Source organism: Chiloscyllium punctatum, chromosome 39 (assembly GCF_047496795.1).
Source record: "Chiloscyllium punctatum isolate Juve2018m chromosome 39, sChiPun1.3, whole genome shotgun sequence".
Classification (NCBI taxonomy): Eukaryota; Metazoa; Chordata; class Chondrichthyes; order Orectolobiformes; family Hemiscylliidae; genus Chiloscyllium; species Chiloscyllium punctatum.
The window spans coordinates 6,133,062-6,158,056 of record NC_092777.1 but is presented as its reverse complement, the minus strand read 5'-3'; positions in this window follow the sequence as shown (position 1 = coordinate 6,158,056).

Sequence of the window (24,995 nt, the reverse complement as noted above, 5' to 3'; positions counted from 1 at the left end):
AAAGAGAACAGCAATCCCTGTGTATAATATAGAACAGCAGTCCCCATGTTTCATACAGAGAAAAGCAGTCGCTGTATATAATGTATAACATGTGTTCCTGTGTATATTGTAGAGAGCAGGGGTCCCTCTGCGTAATATGGAGAACAGCCTTACCTGTGTATAATATGGAGAACAACAGTCCTTGGGTCAATTATACAGGACAACAGTGCCCATGTATAAGAGAGAACAGCAGACCCTGTGTACAATATAGAGAACAGCTATCCCTCAGTATTCTATAGAGTCAGTGTGCATAATATAGAGAACAGCAGTCCCTCTGTATAAGAGAAGTTCCGGTCCCTATTACACAGAACAGTAGTCCTTATCTATAAAATAGAGAACGGTAGTCCCTGTGCACATGCAGAGAACAGCTATGCCTGTGTACATTGTAGGGAACAGCTGTCCCTGTGTATAATACAGAGATCAGCCATCCCTGAGTATGATATAGAGAACAGCAGACCCTGTGTATAATATAGAGAGCAGCAGTCCTTGTGTCTATTTTAGAGAACATCCGTCCATATGTACAATATGGAGAACACCAGCTCCTGCGTACAATGGCAAGAACAGCAATCCCTGCGTGCAATGGAAAGAACAGCAGTGCCTGTGTATAATATAGAGAACATCACTTGATGTATATAATATACAGAACATGAATCCCTGAATTTAATGAAGAGAACAGCCGTCCCTGTGTGTAATAAAGAAAACACCAGTGTCAGTGTATACGATAGAAAACAGCAGTCCCTGTGCACAATATAGAGAACATGAGTCACTGTGTATAATATAAAGAACAAGTAACCCTGCGTATAATGCAGAGAGCAGCAACCCTGTGCATGATGTAGAAAACAGCAGTCCCTCTTTATAATGTGGTGAACAGTAGTCCCTGTGTATATAGTGGAGACGAGCGGGCAGCACGGTGGCAGTGGGCGGCACGGTGGCACAGTGGTTAGCACTGCTACCTCTCAGCGCCAGAGACCCAGGTTCAGTTCCTGCGTGGAGTTTGCACATTCTCCCTGTGTCTGCGTGGGTTTCCTCCCACAGTCCAAAGATGTGCAGGTCAGGTGAATTGGCCAAGCTAAATTGCCCATAGTGTTACGTGAAGGGGTAAATGTCGGGGTATGGGTGGGTTGTGCTTCGGCGGGTCGGTGTGGACTTGTTGGGCTGAAGGGTCTGTTTCCACACTGTAAGTAATCTAATCTAAAAAAAGAGCAGATCCTGTGTATAATGTAGAGAACAGCAATCGCTGCTGTCCCTGAGGGTATGGTAGAGAACAGTAGTCCCTTTGTCAAATGTAGAGAACAGTGATCCTGCGTACATTGTACGGAAGAACGGTATCTGTGTATAGTGTAGAGAACAGCAGTCCCTACATATTATATAGAGAACAACAGCCCCTGTGATTCATAAAGAGAACAGTAACCACTGTGCATAACATAGAGAACAGGCATCCCTGTGTATAATATAGAGAACACGTATCCCTGTGTATATTATAGAGAGCAGGAGTTCCTTTGTGTAATATCAAGAACAGCTTTACCTGTGTATAATATGGAAAACAGCAATACTTGTCAATTATACAGAATAACCTGTGCCTGTGTATAAGAGAGAACAGCAGTCCCTGTATACAATATAGAGGACAGCAGTCCATTGTGTACAAAAAAGTGCACAGCACTCCCTGTGTACAACCGGGAGAACAGCAGTCCCTGTGTATAATGTGGAGAACATGAGTCACTGTGTATAAAATAGAGAACAGCTATCCCTGTGTACAATATAGAGAACAGCAGTCCCTCTCTGTAATATGGAGAACAGTAGTCACTCTGTATACTGCAGAGAACAGCCGATTCTGTGTCTCATGTAGAGAACAGCAGTCCCTGTGTAACATGTAGAAAACTGCGTTCCTGCGTACATTGTAAAGAACAGCAGTCCCTACAAACATAGAGAGAACAGCAATCCCTGTGTATAATATAGAGAAGAGCAATCCTTGTGTTTCACAAAGAGATTAGCAGTCCCTGTGTATAACATAGAGAACAGCAGTCACTGTGTACAATATAGAGAACATGTGTGTCTTGTAGAGAGCAGGAGTCTCTTTGTGTATATAAGAGAACAACCTTACCTGTGTATAATCTGGAGAACAGCAGATCTTGTGTCTCAGAAAAAGGAGGACAGCACTGACCCTGTACCAGATAGAACAGCAATCCCTGTGTATAACATAGAGAACAGCAGTCCTTATGTTTCGTACAGAGAACAGCTGTTCCTGTGTGTAATATAGAGTACAGTAGTCCCTGTGAATAATGTAGAAAAAAGTAGTCCCTGCTAGTAATATGGAGAACAGTAGTCCCTGTGTATATTGTGGAGAAGAGCAGATCCTGTCTCTCATGTGGAGAACAGCAGTCGCTGCATATAATTTAGAGAACAGCTGTCCCTGAGTGTATGGTAGAGAACAGTAGTCCCTGTGTAAAATTTAGAGGACAGCGGTCCTGCATACATTATAGGGAAGAGCAGTCCCTGTGTACAGTGTTGAGAAAAGCAGTCCAACGTATAATATAGAGAACAGCAGAGCTTGTGTTTCATACAGAGATCAGCTTTTCCAGCACCACTCTGATAAAACAACATAGAACGTTACAGTGCAGTACAGGCCCGATATGGAACCGCTTGCTTGGTAATGGAAGTTAGTCTCATAGAGCATAGGACATTACAGCGCAGTACAGGCACTTTATGGAACCAATCAGCTAATACAGGAAGTTAGACTCATAGAATATAGAGCATTACAGCGCAGTACAAGCCCTTAATGGAACAGCTCGGCTGATACAGGAAATTAAACTGATACAATACAGAAGATTACAGCACAGTGCAGGTCCTTTATGGAACCGCTCGCCTAATAAAGGAAGATAGACTCAGAGAACATAAAACATTACAATGCAATGCAGGCCCTTTAGGGAATAGCTCGGCTAATACCGGAAGTTTGACAAATACAAGATAGAACATTACAGCACTGTACAGGCCGTCTATGGAACCGTACATGTAATAAAGGAAGTTAGACTCTTAGAGACAGCTGTCTCTGAGTGTACGGTAGAGAACAGTACGGTAGAGAACATAGAACATTACAGTGCTGTACAGGACTTCTATGCAAGCACTCGGCTAATAAACGAAGTTAGACTAATACAAAATAGAACATTACAGTGCAGTACAGGCTTTTTATGGAACTGCTTGGCTAATAAAGGAATATGACAAATACAACAGAGGACATTACAGCGCAGTACAGGACCTTTATGGAACTGCTCGGCTCATAAAGGATGGTAATCTCAGAGCACAGAGACCATTACAGTGTAGTACAGGCCGTCTATGGAACCACTTGGCTAATACAGGGGTTAGACTAATAGAACATAGAACATTACTGTGCATTACAGGCACTTTATGGAACTGCTCGGCTAATAATGGACACGAGACAAATACAACATAGTACATGACAGTGCAGTACAGGACCTTTATGGAAATGTTTGGCTAATAAAGGAAATAAGACTCAGTACATCGAACTTTACAGCTCAATACTGACCCTTTATGGAACTGCGCGGCTAATACCGAATGTTTGACAAATACAAGATTATAGCACTGTACAGGACATCTGTGCAACCACTCGGCTAATAAATGAAGTTAGACTAATACAAAATAGAACATTAGAGCACAGTACAGGCCCTTTATGGAACGGCTCGGCTAATAACGGACACTAGACTAAGACAACAAAGGACATCACAATGCAGTGCCCTTTATGGAACCGCTCAGCTTATAAAGGAAGTTTGACAAATTTAACATGGAGCATTAAGTGCAGTACAGGACCTTTATGGAAATGCTTGGCTAATAAAGGAAGTAAAGCTAATAGAACATAAAACATTGCAGCGCAAAACAGGCCGTCTATGGAACCGCTCAGCTAATAAAGTAAGTTACACTCATAGAACATTGGGCATTACAGCGCAATACAGGCCCTTTATGGAACTGCTCACCTAATAATGGACACTAGAATAATACAACATAGAACATTACAGCACAGTACAGGCACTTTATGGAACCACTCGGCTAATACCAGAAGTGTCACAAACACAAAATAGAACATTACAGCACGGTACAGGCTGTCTATGGAACTGTACGCATGATAAATGAAGTTAGACTCATAGAACATGGGGCATTACTGCGCAGTGCAGGCCCTATATGGAACAGTTCGGCTAATAATGGACACTAGACAAATACAACATTGAACATTACAGCACAGTACTGGCCCTTTATGGAACTGCTCGGCTAATTAAGGAATTATGATTAATACAGCATAGAACATTACAGCACAGTACAGGCCCTATATGGAACCGCTTGCTTGATAATGGACGTTAGACTGATAGAACATGAAGCATTACAGCACAGTACAGGCACTTTATGGTACCGCTTGGCTAATAATGGACAATAGACTAATACGACATAGAATCTTCGTGGATCTACTAAAGGATGATAGTCTCAGAGAACATTAGACCATTATAGTGCAATACAGGCCCTATATGCAACTTCTTGGCTAATACCAGACATTAGACAAATACAGCATAGAACACTACAGCGCAGTGCAGGAACTTTATAGAAATGCTTGGCGAAAAAAGGAAGTAAGACTCATAGAACAAGGAAATTACAGTGCAATACAGGACCTTTATGGAACCGCTGGCCTCATAAAGGAAGTTAGCCTCATAGAACATGGGGCATTACTACGCAGTACAGGCCCTTTATGAAACCGCTCAGCTAATAATGGACACTAGACTAAAACAACACAGAACATCACAACTAAGTACAAGCCCATTGTGGAACCGCTCAGCCGCTAAAGTAAGTTAGACTAATCCAAGGTAGAACATTACAGCGCAGTACAGGCCCTTTATGCAATTGCTCGGCTAATAAAGGAATTATGATTAATACAACATAGAACATTACAGCACAGTACAGGCCCTATATGGAACCGCTTGCTTGAAAATGGATGTTAGACTGATAGAACATGGAGCATTACAGCACAGTACAGGTACTTTATGGTACTGCTTGGTTAATAATGGACAATAGACTAATACAACATAGAGTCTTACAGCGCAGTACAGGCCCTTTATGCAATTGCTTGGCTAATACTGGACGTTCGATTAATACAAAATAGAACATTACAGCACAGTACAGGACCTTTATGGAAATGCTCGGCTAATAAAGGAAGTAAGACTCAGAGAACAAGGAACATTATAGCACAATACAGGCCCTTTATGGAAGAACTCGGCTAATATCGGAAGTTTGACAAATACAAGATAGAACATTACAGCACTGTTCAGGCCATCTACGGAACCGCTCACCTAATAATGGAAGTTGGACTCCTAGAACATGGGGCATTACTGCGCAGTACAGGCCCTTTATGGAACAGTTCGGCGAATAATGGACACTAGACTAATACAACATAGAACATTACAACGCAGGAAATGCCCTATATGGAACTGCTTGCTTGACAATGAAAGTTAGGCTGATAAAAAATGGAGCATTACAGCGCAGTACAGGCACTTTATGGATTCTCTCAGATCATACAGGAAATGAGACTCATAGAACATGGAGCATTACAGCGCAGTACAGGCACTATATGGAACCGCTCGGCTAATAAATGAAGTTGGACTAATACAACAAAGGACACGACAACGCAGTACAGGCCCTTTATGGAAAAGGGCTGAAGAAGGGCTTATGCCCGAAACGTCGATTCTCCTGCTCCTTGCATGCTGCCTGACCTGCTGCGCTTTTTCAGCAACACATTTTTCAGCTCTGATCTCCAGCATCTGCAGTCTCACTTTCTCCTTTATGGAAACGCTCGTGTAATACTGGACATTAGACTAATACAACATAGAACGTTACAGCACAGTACAGGCCATTTATGGAACCACTTGCTTGATAATGGAAGTTAGACTCATAGAACATAGGGCATTACAGCGCAGTACAGGCACTTTACAGAACTGCTCGGCTGACAATGGACACTAGACTAATACAACATAGAACAAAACAGCGCAGTAAAGGACCTTTATGGAACCGCTCGGCTAATAAAGGAAGTAAGACTCATAGAACATGGAACATTACAGCACAATACAGGTCCTTTATGGAACTGCTCGGCTAATACCGGAAGCTTGACAAATACAACATAGTACATTACAGCGCTGTACAGGCTATCTATGGAACCGCTCGCCTAATAAAGGAAGTTAGACTCATCGATCATGTGGCATTACAGCGCAGCACAGGCCCTTTATGTAACCGCTTGGCTGATAATGGACACTAGACTAATACAACATCGATCATTACAGCGCAGCACAGGCCCTTTATGTAACCGCTTGGCTGATAATGGACACTAGACTAATACAACATCGATCATTACAGCGCAGCACAGGCCCTTTATGTAACCGCTTGGCTGATAATGGACACTAGACTAATACAACATAGATCATTACAGCGCAGGACAGGCCCTTTATGCAACTGCTTGCTGTTAAAGGAAGTTAGACTACTACAAAATTGAACATTACAGCATTATGGAACAAAATCGAACGTTGTGGAACCGCCCAACTGTTAAAGTAAGTTAGATTAATTCAAAATAGAACATTACAGTGCAGTACAGGCCCTTTATGGAACCGCTTGGCTAATAAACGAAGTTAGATTGATACAACATAGAATGTTACAGCGTTGTACAGGCCATTTACGGAACACCTCGCCTTATAAAGGGAGTTAGACTCAAAGAATATGGGGCATTATAGCGCAGTACAGGCCCTTTATGGAACCGCTCGGCTGATAATGGACACTAGACTAATGCAATATAAAACATCACAGCTCAATACAGGCCCATTATGAATCCAGTTGGCTGTTAAAGTACGGTAGACTAATTCAAAATAGAACGTTACAGTGGAACCTCTCGGCTAATAAAGGAATTATGACTAATACAACGTGGAACATTACAGCACAGTACAGGCCCTTTATGCAACTGCTTGGCAAATACTGGAACTTTGGCAAATACAACATAGAACATTACAGCGCTGTACAGCTTGTCTAATAAAGGAAGTTAGACTCATAGATCATGGGGCATTACAGTGCAGTACAGGCCCTTTGAGGAACCGCTCGGATAATAATGGATGCCAGACTAATAAAACAACATAGAACGTTACAACGCAAGACAGCCCTATATGGAACTGCTTGCTTGATAATGAAAGAACTGATAGAACATGGAGCATTACAGTGCAGTACAGGCATTTTTGGATTCACTCAGATAATACAGGATGTGAGACTCATAGAACATGGAGCATTACAGCGCAGTACACACCCTTTGTGGAACCACTTCGCTAATAAATGAAGATGGACTAATACAAAAGACACCACAACACAGTACAGGCCCTTTATGGAAACGCTCGGCTTATAAAGGAATTATGACTAATACAACATAGGACATCACAGAGCAGGGCAGGCCCTTTATGCAACTGCTTGGCTGTTAAAGAAAGTTAGACTACTACAAAATTGAACTTTATAGTGCAGTACAGGCCCTTTATGGAACCGCTCGGCCAATAAATGAAGTTAGACTAATACAACATAGAACATTACAGTGCTGTACAGGCCATCTACAGAGCCGTTCAAATTATAAAGGAAGTTAGACTCAAAGAACATGGGGCACTACAACGCAGGTAAAAACAATGACTGCAGATGCTGGAAACCAGATTCTGGATTAGAGTGGTGCTGGAAAAGCACAGCAGTTTAGGCAGCATCCGAGGAGCAGGAAAATCGATGTTTCGGGCAAAACCCCTTCATCAGGAATAGAGCCAGAGTGCCTGCAGTGTGGAGAGATAAATGAGAGGAGGGTGGGGGTGGGGAGAAAGTAGCATAGATTACAACAGGTGATTGGGGTGGGGATGGAGGTGAGAGGTCAGAGAGGAGGGTGGGGGAGGGTAGCAAAGAGTACAATGGGTGAATGGGGGTGGAGATGAAGGTGATAGGTCAGAGAGGAGGGGGAGTGGATAGATGGAAAGGAAGATAGGCAGGTAGGACAAGTCATGGGGACAGTGCTGAGCTGGAAGTTTGGAACTGGGGTGAAGTGGGTAAGGGGAAACGAGGAAACTGGTGAAGTCCACATTGATGCCCTGGGTTGAAGTATTCCGAGGCGGAAGATGAGGTGTTCTTCCTCCAGGCGTAGGGTGGTGAGGGAGCGGCGGTGAAGGTGGCCTAGGATCTCCATGTCCTCGGCTGAGTGGGAGGGGGAGTTGAAATGTTGGGCCACAGGGCGGTGTGGTTCATTGGTGCGGGTGTCCCAGAGATGTTCCCTAAATCGCTCTGCTAGGAGGCGTCCAGTCTCCCCAATGTAGAGAAGACTTCATCAGGAGCAACAGATACAATAAATGATATTGGTAAAACTTTGATATATGTGGAAGGCTCCTTTGTGGCCTTGGATGGAGGTGAGGGAGGAGATGTGGGCGCAGGTTTTGCAATTCCTGTGGTGGCAGGGGAAGGTGTCAGGACAGGAGGGTGGGTTGCTGTGGGTCTTTGCGGAAGGCAGAGAGGGGAGGTGGGATCCATTTGGAGGTGGTGGAAATGTTGTCATATGATGTGGTTTATGCGAAGGTTGGTAGGGTGGAAGGTGAGCACCAGGGGGGGTTCTGTCCTTGTTACAGTTGGAGAGGGTGGGATCTGAGGGCGGAGGTGCGGGATGTGGATGAGATGCATTGTAGGGCATCCAAGTACTTTAACCACTTGGCTAATACAAATGTTAGACGATTACAGCGTAGAACATTACAGCGCACTGCAGGACCTTTATGGAAATAATTCGTTAATAAAGGCAGTTAAACTGATAGAACATAGGACATGACAGTGCAGTACAGGCCCTTTATGGAACCACTTAACTGATAAAAGAAGTTAGACTAATACAGCATATTACATTACATCACTTTATGGAATCGCTTAGCTAATAAATGAACTTTGACTCATAAAACATAGCACAGTATCGCGCTGTAAATGACCTTTACGGAACCATTTGGTGCTTAAAGGAAGTTAGACTAATCATACACAGAGCCGTATCGGCCCTTTACGGAGCCGCTCGGCTAATAAAGGAAATTTAGTCATAGAACATATAGCATTACAGCATAGTACAGGCTGTTCATGGAACCACTTGGCTAATACCGGACATTAGACCATCACAACAGAATATTACAGCGCAGTGCAGGACCTTTATGGAACCGCTTGGCTAGTACCGGAAGTTTGACAAATACAACATAGAACATTACAACGCAGGACACGTCCTTTATGCAACTGCTTGGCTTTGAAAGGAAGTTAGACTTATACAAGAAGAACATTACAGTGCAGTACAGGCTCTTTATGGAACCGCTTGGCGAATACAGGGTGTTACACTCATAGAACATAGAACATTACAGTCTAGTACAGGCCATCTATGGAACCGCTCGGCTAATAAAGGAAGGTAGACTCATTGAACATGGGGCATGACAGCGCAGGACAGGCACTTTATGGAACCGCTCGGCTAATAAAGGAAGTTAGACTAATACAACATGGAGCATTAAAGCACAGTACAGGACCTTTATGGAAATGCTTGGCTGATAAAGGAAGTTTGACTGATAGAACATGGAGCATTACAGCTCAGTACAGGCCCTTTATGGATCTGCTCAGCTAATACAGGAAATCAGACTCATAGACTATGGAGCATTACAGCGCAGTACAGGCCCGTTTTAGAACAGCTTGGGTAGTAAGGGAAGTTCGACTGATACAACACAGAACACTATAGCACTGTACAGACTCTTTATGGAACCGCTCGACTGATAAAGAAAATTAGACAAATACAACATAGAACATTACAACGCAGTACATGCTCTTTATGGAACCGCTCGGCTAATAAAGGAAGGTAGACTCATAGAACTTAGAGGAGAAAGTGAGGACTGCAGATGCTGGAGATCAGAGCTGAAAATGTGTTGCTGGAAAAGCGCAGCAAGTCAGGCAGCATCCAAGGAACAGGAGAATCGACGTTTCGGGCATCAGCCTGAAGAAGGGCTCATGCCCGAAACGTCGATTCTCCTGTTCCTTGGATGCTGCCTGACCTGCTGCGCTTTTCCAGCAACACATTTTCAGCTCATAGAACTTAGAACCACTTGGCTTATAAAGGAAGTTAGACTCAGAGAACGTAGAATATCACAGCCCAGTACAGGCCCTTTATCAAAATGCTTGGCGAAGAAAGGACGTTCAACTAATACAGCATAAGACATTACAGTGCAGGACAGACCTTTCATGGAACCACTCGGCTAATAAAGGAAATTAGACTAATACAACATACTACATTACTGCGCAGCACAGGCCCTTTAAGGAACCGCTCGGCTCAGAAAAGAAGTCAGACTCATAGAACATGCAACACTACAGCACAGGCACTTTATGGAACCGATTGGCTAATAAAGGAAGTTAGACTAATACAGCTAAGAACATTACAACCGCTCAGCCCATAAAGGAAGTCAGACTAATGCAACAGAGAACATTAAAGTGCAGTACAGTCCCTTTATGGGAGATCTTGGCTAATAAAGGAAGTTAAACTCATACAACATAGAGCATTACAGCGCAATACAGACCCCCGATGCTACCGCTCAGCTAATAAAGAAATTTAGACTAATTCAACATAGAATATGACAGCGGAGTACAGGCCTTTTAAGGAATCGTTCGGCTAATACTGGGAGTCAGACTAACACAACATAGAACATTACAGCGCAGCACAGGCGCTTAAAGGAACCACTTGGATAATAAAAGAAGTTAGACTAATACAACATAGAACCTTCCAGCTGTACTGTATTTGTTCTATGTTGTATTAGTCTAATCTCCTTTATTAGCCACGCGGTTCAGTCAAGGGCCTGCACTGTGCTGTAATATTCTATGTTGTATTAGTCTGACTTCTTTTATTATCTCAGCGTTTCAATAAAGGGTCTTTCCTGCGCTGTGGTATTCAATGTTGTATTATTCGAACTTACTTTAATCGCCAAGTGGTTCCATAAAGGGCTTGTATTGCGCTGTCGTGTTCCATGTTCTATGAGTCTAACTTCTTGCATTAGCCGAGCGATTCCAAATCGGGCCTGTACTGCTCTGTAATGTTCGATGTTGAATTGGTCTAACTTCCTTTATTAGCTGAGCGGTTCCATAAAGGACCTGTACTGCGCTGTAATTTTCTATGTTGTATCAGTCTAACTTCTTTTATTTGCCGAGCAGTTCCATAAAGGACCTGTGCTGCGCTGTGATGTTTAACTTCCTTTTTTTTATCTGAGTGGTTCCTTAAATGGCCTGTACTGTGCTGTAATGTTCTGTTCTATGAGTCTAACTTCCTTTATTAACTGAGCAGTTCCATTAATGGCATGTAGTGCGCTGTCATGCACTGTAATGTTCCTTGTTCAATGAGTCTAACTTCCTTTATTAGCCAAGCGGTTCCTTAAAGTGCCTGTACTGCGTTGCAATGTTCTATGAGTCTAACTTCCTTCATTCGCCGAGTGGTTCCATAAAGGGCTGTCATATTCTATGTTGTATTCGTCTAATTTTCTTTATTAGCCAAGCGGTTCCACAAGGGCTGCTACAGCACTCTAATGTAATATGTCCTATGAGTCTAACATTCTTTATCAGGCAGCGGTTCCATAAAGGACCTGTACTGCTCTGTCATGTTCTATGTTCTACGTGTCTAACTTTCTTTATCAGCCTAGCGGTTCTATAAAGGGCCTGAACTCCACTGTAATGTTCTATGTTGTAATGGTATAACTTCCCTTATTAGCCGAGTGGTTCCATGAAGGGCCTGTACTGACTAGCGATGTTCTATGTTGCATTAGCCTAACTTCCTTTATTAGATGAGTGGTTCCATAAAGGGCCTGTACAGTGCTGCAATGTTCTATGTTGTATTAGTCTAACGTATGTTATTAGCTGAGCGTTTCCATAAAGGGACTGTACTGTCCTGTAACGTTCAATGTTGCATTCGTCTAACTTCCTTTATTAGTAGAGTGATTCCATAAAGGGCATGTACTGCGTTGCAATGCTCTGTGTTCTATGAGTCTAACATCCTTTATACACCGATCATTTCTATAAAGGGCCTGTACTGCGCTGTCATGTGCTATGTTGTATTAGACTAACTTCCATTATTAGCCGAGCAGTTCCATAAAGAGCCTGGACTGCGCTTTCATGTTCTATGTTCTATGAGTATGACTTTCTGTATTCGCCGAGCAATGCATTAAGAGTCTGTGCTGCTCTATGAGTCTAACTTTCTTTACTCGCCGAGCGGTTCTGTAAAGGGCCTGCACTGCGCTGTAATGTTCGATGTTGTATTTGTATAACTTCCTTTCTCAGCTGGTTGGTTCGAGAAAGAGCATGTACTTAGCTGTAATGCTCTACGTTCTATGAGTCTAACTGGTGGTTCCATAAAGGGCCCGTACTGCGCTGTCATGTTCTATGTTGTATTTGTCTAACTTCTTTTATTAGCCGAGGGGTTCCACAAATGTCTGCTACTGCACTGTAATGTAATATGTCGTCTGAGTTTAACTTTCTTTATTAGTCAGCGGTTACATAAAGGGCCTGTGCTGCGCTGTCATGTTCTACCCAAACACTAAAAATGATAACTCACGGTACACAATCCTCCCCAATCACTAACAGTGCTAACTCCCTGTACAACATCCCCCCCCCCCCATCACTGACAATGCTAACTCCCTGTACACCATCCTCCCCAATCACTAACAATGCTCACTCCCCGTACACCATCCTCCCCAATCACTGACAATACTAACTCACTGTACACAATCATCCCCAGCACTAACAATGCTAACTCCCTGGACACCAGCCTCCCCAACCACTAACACTGGTAACTCCCTGTACACAATCATCCCCAGCACTAACAATGCTAACTCCCTGGACACCAGCCTCCCCAATCACTAACAATGCTAACTCCCTGTACACAATCATCCCCAGCACTAACAATGCTAACTCCCTGTAAACCAGCCTCCCCAATCACTAATAATGCTAACTGTCTGTACACCATCCTCCTCAATCACTAACAATGCTAACTCACTGTACACCATCCTCCCCAATCACTGACAATGCTAATTCCCTGGACACCATCCTCCCCAATCATAACAGTGCTAACTCCCTATACAACATCCTTCCCAATCACTAACAATGCTAACTCCCTGGACACCATCCTCCCCAATCACAAACAATGCTAACTCCCTGTACATCATCCTCCCCAATCACTGACAGTGCTAACTCCCTGTACACAACATCCCCAGCACTAACAACGCTAACTCCCTGTACACCAGCGTCCCCAATCACTAACAATGCTAACTGTCTGTACACCATCCTCCTCAATCACTAACAATGCCAACTGCCTGTACGCCATCCTCCCCAATCACTAACAGTGCTAACCCCCTGTACACCAGCCTCCCCAATTACTAACAATGCTAACTCCCTGTACACCAGCGTCCCCAATCACTAACAATGCCAACTGTCTGTACACCATCCTCCTCAATCACTGACAATACTAACTCACTGTACACAATCATCCCCAGCACTAACAATGCTAACTCCCTGGACACCAGCCTCCCCAACCACTAACAATGGTAACTCCCTGTACACAATCATCCCCAGCACTAACAATGCTAACTCCCTGGACACCAGCCTCCCCAATCACTAACAATGCTAACTCCCTGTACACAATCATCCCCAGCACTAACAATGCTAACTCCCTGTAAACCAGCCTCCCCAATCACTAATAATGCTAACTGTCTGTACACCATCCTCCTCAATCACTAACAATGCTAACTCACTGTACACCATCCTCCCCAATCACTGACAATGCTAATTCCCTGGACACCATCCTCCCCAATCATAACAGTGCTAACTCCCTATACAACATCCTTCCCAATCACTAACAATGCTAACTCCCTGGACACCATCCTCCCCAATCACAAACAATGCTAACTCCCTGTACATCATCCTCCCCAATCACTGACAGTGCTAACTCCCTGTACACAACATCCCCAGCACTAACAACGCTAACTCCCTGTACACCAGCGTCCCCAATCACTAACAATGCTAACTGTCTGTACACCATCCTCCTCAATCACTAACAATGCCAACTGCCTGTACGCCATCCTCCCCAATCACTAACAGTGCTAACCCCCTGTACACCAGCCTCCCCAATTACTAACAATGCTAACTCCCTGTACACCAGCGTCCCCAATCACTAACAATGCCAACTGTCTGTACACCATCCTCCTCAATCACTAACAATGCCAACTGCCTGTACGCCATCCTCCCCAATCACTAACAGTGCTAACCCCCTGTACACCAGCCTCCCCAATCACTAACAATGCTAACTCTCTGTACACAAGCCTCCCCTGTCACTAACAATGCTAGCTCCTGTCGTGGAAATTAAATCGACTTGACTCAACTTTCAGCAAGAGCAAACAAGGCAGCTTTACTTAAATTCTGCAGAGTTGACCCCTCAATGTAAGGGCTACCTGAGCATTGTTCAGATACTTGCCTTATACTGTTTCTTATCACGCTCTCAAGGGCAAAGACTGGGAAAACTCAAGTTGTTATTCTCTCATCCCCTGGTCTTGGACATAACAGTGCTTCAGCTTTCGCTGAGTTCGACTATCGCAAGGTCGAGTTGAATGTTTACAAAATTCATACAGATACAAGCTGGCTGCAAACCTCATCAAAGTGTTGTTTACGATGCTCAGCACAGCATCAAATTTGAGAAAAGCATTCTCTTTCAAATTTCACTGCAAATGGATACTTTTACGTTACAACCATATTATTGGATAAGGAGGAATGGCCCCATTGGATGCAAAAACAAAGGTAGTTGGGGAATTTCCAATACCATCGACACAAAGAGCAGTATTACGGTTCTTCGGACTAAGTGGATTTTATCGAAAATTTGTACAGAATTTTAGCAGTGTGGCTACTCCACTCACTGAATTGCCAAAGAAAGGGAAGGAGTTTTAGAGCACAGTGGACTGTCAGAGGCATTTGACAACCTGAAAACTCTGTTACCCACTGCCCTGGTATTAACCACACCTCATTACGCAAAGTCATTCAAAGTGGCTATTGATGCAAGTGATGTGTTGTGCTGCAGCATGAAGATGACGAGAAGATAGATAGACCTATTGCTCCAGGAAGTTGAACATTCGTCAGCAGAAATATTCGGCGATCGAGAAAAAGAGGTTGGACTTGGTATTGGCATTATATCATTTCAGTTTTTATGTTACCAGCAAAGTATCTCAGAGAATCATAAATACTGATTGAAGTCTTCCAAATCTTCACGAAATTACCAGAATGAGACAGATCTAGTTAAATAATTCCCACTGTTTGGATAATCTAGAATGAGCAGGAGCAGAGTCTGGGAACATGGGCCACAGCTTTCAGGATAGATGTTAGAAAGCACTTGTATGGGAGAAGGGGAAACCATTCTGCTTACAGACCTATTTGCTGATAGAAGCCGTTTGTCCCGAGCTAAAAGAGAGCCTACCCATAATGCCATTGGTGTCTCAAATTCGCTATACCCAGGGTCTGACTATGAATGAGACTTTACTTAAACGGAGGAAACCCGTTATCTAAAAGACCCGCTAATGGGACTCTCACTCACAATGATACAGCACCTCCAGAATGACACAGCACATCCAGAAGCCCAAACGTCAGCCACTCTGACTTGAACTGTGTTCAGCAAAAGGAATTGGTCCCTCTATGCGCAGCAAGATCCTAGTCCCAAAATCAGTGAAGCCCCTCAGTCTAGGATGAGGATATTCAGCCCATCATACCTTGCCCTTCATGAAATGATCTGAATCCTGTCTCTAGTCCTCAGGAGTTACCCCTAAACCCCGTCATTAAATCCACTGGGTTTCCTCTGGGTGCTCCGGTTTCCTCCCACAGTCCAAAAATGTGCAGGTGAGGTGAATTGGCCAAGTTAAATTGCCTGTAGTGTTAGGTGTAGGGGTAAATGTAGGAGAATAGGGTCTGGGTGGGTTGTGCTTCGGCGGGTCAGTGTGGACTTGTTGGGCCGAAGGGCCTGTTTCCACACTGTAAGAAATCTAATCTATTGTAAGAAATCTAATCTAATCACTTCCTGTGGAGGCCACTCCTCACTGACATCTGCTCCACACAGTGAGAGTGTGCAGAGACTCGCTGGCCTTTCCACTGACCGAGGGGATGCACAGCAAGGTCCCATCTCCAGACATTCACCATCACTGTGAAAGGGGCTTTATTTAACATCCCCCTCCAGTTTGCCCCTTCCCATATATTCCCCCAATTATGTGCTCAATCTAAATTTTGCCCCCACCTCAAGATGTTGTGTCCATCCCCAAATTTGCAGTCCCTACCAAATGCCCCCTGGACCCTCAGTCTTATTCCCCACCACAAAGTGCCCTGCATAGACTCCTCCCAGCAAATGTACCCCACTTCAGATTTGATTCCCCATTTTGCAGTGCCCACTGTTTTGCATCTCACAATTTTCCTTCCTATACAAATTGTACCACCATCACAATTTGTCCCGTCTGCAGACAGAACAGACCGAGATAGAGAGAAACTCCTCGGAACACACATACCAAAGCGCAAGACAGAGAAACCAGAGTGGGAGAAAAAGGACAGGTGGGGGAGAGTTAGCGAGAGAAAAATCCATGGAGAAACCTAGAAACAGACAGAGATAGAAAGAGATAGAAAGACAGACACAGAGAAAGAGAGAACCCAGGGAGAAACCAAGAACAAAGATAGGGACAGAGTAAAAAAGATAGACAGAAAGTGTTACAGAACAAGACAGACAGAATAAGAAAATCCTGGGGGACCACATAAACAGATGGACAGACTGGGGAAGAGAAAATTCACAGGGATAGGCAGAGTAAAGGACATACACAGGGTGGGAGGGAGAGAACAAGTCCAGGGAGATGGACAAAAGTGGAGAGGAATCACAAGGAGAGACAGCCAGCCAGAGAAGGAACTGGAAAGAGAGGGAGAGAGAGAAAAAAAATTGAGGGAAATAATGTCTGAATAGCAGCCACGGGGAGGGAGAGAAATTCAACAAAGAGATAGTGATAATGGGAGAGGGAGGGCGGGGGGAGAGAGTGAGTGAGTTTGTATGAGAGAGAGAGGGAGAGAGAGAGAATATGAGAGTGATGGTGTTAAGCAGATAGAATGATCCTCAACCAGGAACAGCAAGATCCCACAGGGCAGCGAGACAATGCTGTCAAGAGAGGTAAGCAGAGAGGGTGGAGATTGGAACGATTGAACGATTAATCAGAAAGCGTGAGGAGGCATTCAGTTCGAGGAAGGGGAAGATGAACAGAAGGGGCAGCACAGTGGCTCAGTGGTTAGCACTGCTGCCACATTGCACCAGGGACCTGGGTTTGATTTCGGCCTCGGGCGACTGTCTGTGTGGAGTTAGCACATGCTCCCTGTGTTATCTCCGGTTTGCTCCCAGAATCCAAAGATGTCCAGGTGAATTGGCCATACTAAATTGCTGATAATGTTCAGGATGTGCAGGTTAGGTGCATTAGTCAATGGTAAATGTAAAGTAATGGGGAATGGGTCTGGGTGAATTACTCTTTGGAGGGTCGGTGTGGACATGTTGGGCTGAAGGGCCTGATTCCACTCTTTCAGAATTCTGAGGAAGACATAAGGAATGGGAGACATTGGGATTGAAGGAGAAATGAGGGAGAGAAAGCTGGGAACATGGAAGTATGTAACCCAGATTAATTATTTTACTCCAGATGTGTTATGGTCCAGGCCAGACTCCCTCAAAACATGTCAGGAAAGTAGCCCAGACTCAAACTTTGATCGTTTTTTTCAGCAGGTATAATGCAAATATTCCAGGAGAGATGCAGTTGGTCAAAACTCGTAGTTTTAAACAAAACAGAATTTATTTATGATTATTGAATGAAGCAAGTAAAAAAGAATCGAATATAGAATAACTTGACCGATCCGAAAACACGACTTAATGGAAACAGACACTTCAGTCCAACCAATCCAAGCCAAATATAATCCCAAACTAAAGTATTCCCACCAGGCTGCTGTTGGCCCATAGCCTTTCAAACCTTTCCTATTCATGCATCCGTCCAAATGTCTTTGAAATGTTGTATTGTACCCACATCGACCACTTCCTCAAGAAATTCCTTCCTGATGTGAACCACCTTCTGTATCAAAAAATTACCTTTTGTCTTTTTAAAAATCTCTCTTCTCTCACCTGAAAAATGTGCCCCCGAGTCTTGAAGTTCCCTATCTTGAGGAAGAGACAACTGCCATCAACTCTATCCACATCTCTCCTTATTTTATAAACTGCTATCATATCACCTCTCAAACTCCTGAACTCCAGTGAAAAAGGTCTGGGCTGATCCAGTCTTTTGTTCATAACTCAAAACTTCCATGCCCAGAAACATTCTCATAAATATCTTCTGAACTCCCTCCAGCTTGATAATATCCTTCTTATAACTGGGTCCCCAGCACTGGACACAGTATTCCAGAAGAGGCTTCATCAGAGTTCTGTACAACCTCCAGATAACACCCCAACTCCTATACTCAAAGGACTGAGCAGTGAAGACAAGCATGCCGAATGCCTTCTTCACTAGCCTGTCTGGATGTGACACAACTTTAAAGAATTGTGTCCATGCAATCATGGACTATACCACGACACAAGGCCCGACCATTCATTATATATGCTCTACCCTTGCTTGTTGGACCAAAATGCAATACCTCTCACTTATCCAGATTGAACTCCATCTGCCATTTTACAGTCCATTTGTCCATTGATCATGATCCTGTTGTAATCTTAGAAAACTTCCTTCACTGCATATTGTGCCACCAATTCCGGTGTCACCCATAAAATTACTATGTGCATTCTCATCCAAATCATTTATATAAAACAAAAACAAAAGGGGACCCAAAACCAATCCCTGTGAAACACTGCTGGTCACAGGCCTCCAGTCCGAAAAGCAACCCTTCCCATTACTCACTGTCTCCTGCTGGGAAGCCTATTATGAATTCAATTGGCAAGTTCAATGTGACCGAACTTTGCTGATTGTTCTACCATTCGGAACCTTATCAAAGGCTTTACTAAAATCCAAATATACAGGGTCCATTGCTCTGCCATCATCAGCCTTTTTGGTAACATCCTCAAAAAACCTAATCAAATCAGTGAGACATGATTTTCCTCTTTCAAAACCATGCTGACTATCCCTCATCAATTTTGTCTCTCTAAATGTCCAGAAATCCTATCTTTTATAATCACCTCCAACAAGATACCCACAACCGAAGGCAGGCTCAGATCCATCATTCCACAATTTCTCCTCACAACCTCTCTTGAACAAATCATGAAGAGGACTGATGAGGGCAGAGTGTGATCTATATGAATTTGAGTAAGGCGCTTGACAAGGTTCCCCATTAGTAAGTCAAATCTCATGGAATACTTGGATACAGAACTGGCTCAGAGGTAGAAGACAGAGAGTGGTGGTGAAGGGTTGTTTTTCAGACTGAGGCTTGTGACCAGTGGAGTGCCACAAGGACCGTTCTGGGTCCACTACTTTTCATCATTTATATAAATGATTTGGATGTGAGCATAAAAGGAATAGTTAATAAGTTTGCAGATGACACCAAAATTGGAAGTGTGGTGGACAGCGAAGAAGGTTACCTCAGGTTACAACGGGATCTTGATCAGATGGGCCAATGGTCTGAGAAGTGGCAGATGGAGGTTAATTTAGATAAATGTGGGGTGCTGCATTTTGGAAAAGCAAATGTTAGCAGGATTTATACACCTAACGGTAAGGTCCAAGAAAGTGTTGCTGAATAAAGAGACCTTGGAGTGCAGGTTTATAGTTCCTTGAAATTGGAGTCACAGGTAGATAGGATAGTGAAGAAGATGTTTGGTATGTTTTCCTTTATTGGTAAGAGTATTGAGTATAGGAGTTGGGTGGCCATTTTGCGTCTGTGCAGGATATTGGTAAGGCCACTGTTGAATTATTGAGTACAATTCTGGTCTCCTTCCTGTTAGAAAGATGTTGCGAAACTTGAAAGGGTTCAGAAAATATTTAAAAGAATGTTATCAGGGTTGCAGGATTTGAGCTATAGGGAGAGACTGAACAGGCTGGGGCTTGTTACCCTGGAGCGTTGGATGCGGAGGGATAACCTTAGAGAGGTTTACACAATTATGAGGGGCATGGACTAGGATAAATAGACAAAGTTTTTCCCCTGGGTTGCGGGAGTTCAGAACTAGAGGGCATAGATTTAGGGTGAGAGGGGAAAGATACAAAAGAGACCTAAGGGGCAACGTTTTCATGCTGAGGTTGGTACGTGCATGGAATGAGCTGCCAGAGGAAGTGGCAGAGGTGAGTACAATTGAAACATTTAAAAGGCATCTGGATGGGTATATGAAGAGGAAGGGTTTGGAGGGATATGGGCCGGGTGCTGGCAGGTGGGACAAGATTGGGTTGGGACATCTGGTCGGCATGGATAGGTTGGATCGAAGGTTCTGTTTCCGTGTTGTACATCTCTTTGACTCTAAATGTACATGAACCATCCTCCAGTCATCATGCACCTCTCCCATAATTACAGATAATGTAAATCTTTCAGCAAAGGGCTTCAATTTCCTCCCTTATTCCCCACAAGTGTCTGGGATGCAAGAGATCCGGTCCTGGAGCTTTACAAACCTATATATTCGCTAAGACCTCCTGAACTTTTTCTTCTGCAACGTGAAGTGTCTTTAAAACATCCAAGTTCATTTCACGCATTCTCTGGACGCCATTACTCCACAGTGAAAAAAACTGACGTTAGGTATTCATTTAGTATCTCAGCCATCTCCTGGGGTTCCACACATTGACGAACTCCTGATCTTTGCAAAAATTCATCATGTATATAAGTGATTTGGATGTGAACACAAAAGGAAGAGTCAGTAAGTTTGCAGGTGACACCAAACTTGGAGGTGTATTGAACAGTGAAGGAGTTACTTCAGAGTATAATGGGATCTTGATGAGATGGGCCAATGGGCTGAGGAGTGGCAGATGGAGTTTCATTTAGATAAATGCGCAGTGCTGCATTTTGGAAAAGCAAATCAGATCAGGACTTATGCACTTAATGGTAAGATCCTGGGGAGTGCTGCTGAACAAAGAGACCTTGAAGTGCGGGTTCATAGCTCCTGGAAAGTCGAATACAGGTAGACAGGAGAGTGAAGAAGGTGTTTGGCATACATTCCTTTATTGGTCAGAGCATTGAATATAGGAGTTGGGAGGTCATATTATGGTTGCACAGTTCATTGGTTATACCACTTTTGGAATATTGCGTGCGATTCTGATCTCCTTCCTATTGGTAGGATGTTGTGAAACTTGAAAGGGTTCAGAAAAGATTTACAAGGATGTTGCCAGGGTTGGAGGGTTTGAGCAAGAGAGAGAGAGGTTGAATCGGCTGGGGATTGTTTTCTCTGGAGCGTCAGAGCGTCAGGGTGACCTTAAAGAGGCTTATAAGGTCGACGACCTGATGAAGAGGCTAGTGCTTCCAAATAAACCTGATGTGCAACTTTTAACTTTGTCCCCGCCAGTCCAACACTGGCATCTTCAAATCATTGATAGGATAAATAGGCAAGGTCTTTTCCCTGGGCTGGGGGAGTCCAGAACTCGAAGTCAGAGGTTTAGGGTGATGTTCACTCCCATTTACAGGGAGACTTCCGTGTTCAGCGATATTCACAGGGACTGCTGGTCTCCTCAATATGCACAGGGTCTGCTTATGTCTGTAATATACACAGGAACTACTGTTGGCTGCAATATACACAGGAACTGCTATTCTCTTTAATATATACTGGGTCTTCCATTCTTTTTAATATACACAGGGATTGCTGTTCAGGTTCACATATGACGAGACAGGGATTGCTGTTCTCTTTGGTATACACGGGTACTGCTAATCACTACAATATGGAGAGGAACTGCTCTTCGCTATCATATAGATAGGGACTGCAGATCTAAGTGAAGCAGACAAGCACTGCTGTTCTCTGTTTTATTGTCAGGAATTGCTATTCTCTACATCATTCCCAGGACAGCTGTTCTCTGCAATTTACACCGGGATAGCTGTTCTCTGTAAGAAACTCAGAAACTGCTCTTCTCTGGAATGAACATAGAGACTACAGTTCGGTTTCAGGGCTTTTGCCCGAAACGTGGATTTCGCTGCTCCTTTGCTCCTTGGATGCTGCCTGAACTGCTGTGCTCTTCCAGCACCACTAATCCAGTTCGGTTTCATATACACAGTCAGATGGTCAGAAGAAAATAAACTGCAGTTTTAGAGAATTACTGCTTTTCTCTGTAATAAACACAGGGACAGTTTTTTCTGTAATTATACAGGGGAACTGCTGTTCTCTGGAAATACACGGAACTCGTGTTGTCTGCAATATGCCCAAGAACTGTTATTCTCTTATAATACAGACAAGGAATGCTATTCTCCGTAATATGCACAAGGGCTTCTGTTTTATTTCATATCCTCAGAAATTGCTGCGTAGCATACACAGTGATTGTTGTTCTCTATAACATGCACAGGGACTACTGTTCAATGCAATGTAGATAGTCAATGCTATTCTCTACAATCTAATATTGCAAGCCAGCTGATGACAGAGTGGTGTTATTGCTGGATTGTTAAACCTAAGTAATGTGATGGGGACTGAATTTCAAATTTTATCTCAAGTTTATCCCAATTTTATCTCACCACCCCTTTGGCTCACAGCCTCATTCGTGATGAAGAGCTTTTGCCTGAAACATTGATTCTGCTGCTCCTCGGATGCTGCCTGACCTGCTGTGCTTTTCCAGCACCACACTCTCAACCCAATTTTAAATCCTGCCATGGCAGATGGTGGAATTTGAATTCTAGCAAAATCTGCAAATATGAGAGTAAAGATGGCCATGAATCCATTACCGATTGTTGGAAAAAACAACTTGTTCACTAATGTCTTTCAGGAAAGGAAATTGACATCTTTACCTTGTCTGGCCTCCATGTTTCTGCAAACCCACAGCAACGTGGTGGACTCTTGACTGCTCTTTGGGCCATTAGGGATGGGCAATAAATGCTGGCTGAGCCAGCAATGCCTTCATCCCACAAGTGAAATAAAAAAACCTAACATTTAACAAGCTGGAATAGAAATGATGGGCCAAAATGCCTCCTTCTGCACTGTAACACTACAATGATTATTACTTGAGGTCCTGTGTAGTGTAAATTGCAGAATTTTTTATGGAATAATTTTGTTGTTGAATAAGAAACTGGTTGTTTTCTCTGTGTATTTGAACTTAATAACTACCTTATCAGTATTTCTGTAATTGTGGTGATTTCTGAAAAGGACAGCTTTCAAAACTGGGCTGAAGAGTGGATGGGTTTTGTATATTAATGAATGTATGTTAAATCTGAACTGTTATGCCTAAAGGTCAAACAAATTTACCCAACTCACCAAATTTCTAGCCCCTCTGTTTCAGATGAAATTCTGATGCAACAAAGGTGATCAACCGTATCCCAAACTGCAATCCCAGTATTTTCATAAAACTGTGTCTGCAATGTTGGTCACACATGAGTAGAAATATGTTCCATACTTTTGAAAGCATTGGAAAAGGAGTTGAGGCTTTTTACACAGAATGGGCAGATAATGCTGATTGGCTAGCTCATCATTACCATGGAGATGCAGCAAAAACAGTTAGCTGTCAATCTTAATTCTCAGACCAGATAGGTGGACTCTGATTGGTCAGGGTGTCACCATGGGAATACAGCAGAGTTTGGTTGTCTCCATGACGTCTTTCTTATCAAAGAAGTGCCATGTCTGTAAAAATTCCTTTTGCCTAACCAGGGTCCTGTGTAATTATATTTGTTGCTTCTAACTCATGCACAAATGCATCACACTGTCACCTCAGCTGTTGATATTGAATTGGTTTCCAGTTTAACTCTTAGCATAGTTCAGATTATTTAATAAATGATTACCAAAGCAGAATCACTTCTAATGAGGCTTACATGAGAGGCTGGTTGAACACCGGCAGCTTGCTGCCAGCAGAGAATGATCAAATGGACATGTTTCCTGACACCGTTCACCAGGCATGTAGGGCCGACATATCTGGCATCCCACCAGCACCAAACCACGAGTCATGTTATTCATTTATGAATCACTTGTTAGACTTGTGTAAAGGTAATCTGCCTAATCATGTCTATGACAGAATTTGTTCTCACGGTTCTCTGCGCCCACCAAGTATGGTTTACCCTAGACACACAAAATTGATGTCCTTTTTACATCCTTTCATATCTGTGACTACGTCTGCACAGCCTGAATTGGCTGAATGCTTTGTGGAACTGTTGGAATCATGTCTAAATGAGTTTTCCACATGTACAGTGAAGGATTCCTTCACGTTCACTAAGACCATATAAGAGACACATATTGAGAGCAACAGCATACCCATGTGCCAACATACCAACATTGCCAGCTTATTTATCAGCATACAAATCAGATAAGCCTTTGAAACCCACAGTACCACCAGTGTCTGAGCTCATCGGAATCATGAACTGAGCACCTTGTGTAGTTGACTCCGATTCCAATGACAGCATGTCTGCCCACATAGATGGTATTACCATGGGATGTTCTCGAGGTCACGCATTTCCTAACATCTTTGTCGGTAACCATGCGTAACACATCTTTGATGATATGATAATTAATTTCTATCTCTTGCATATATCCAACATGTCAATGATATGTTTGCGATATTTGAATCTGCATTAAAGAATTTATTTTTAAGGCTCTATAATGCTGAAATGCTGAATCTTATGCTGAAATGTACCATTGAAATAGAATACCCTTTCCTTGATGTATTCTTTGAGAAATCAGCTAAATTATTTCTCAACTCCTGTTCACTGGTCAGTGTACAATCCCACAAGATTTCTCTTATTGGCAACTTAATGAA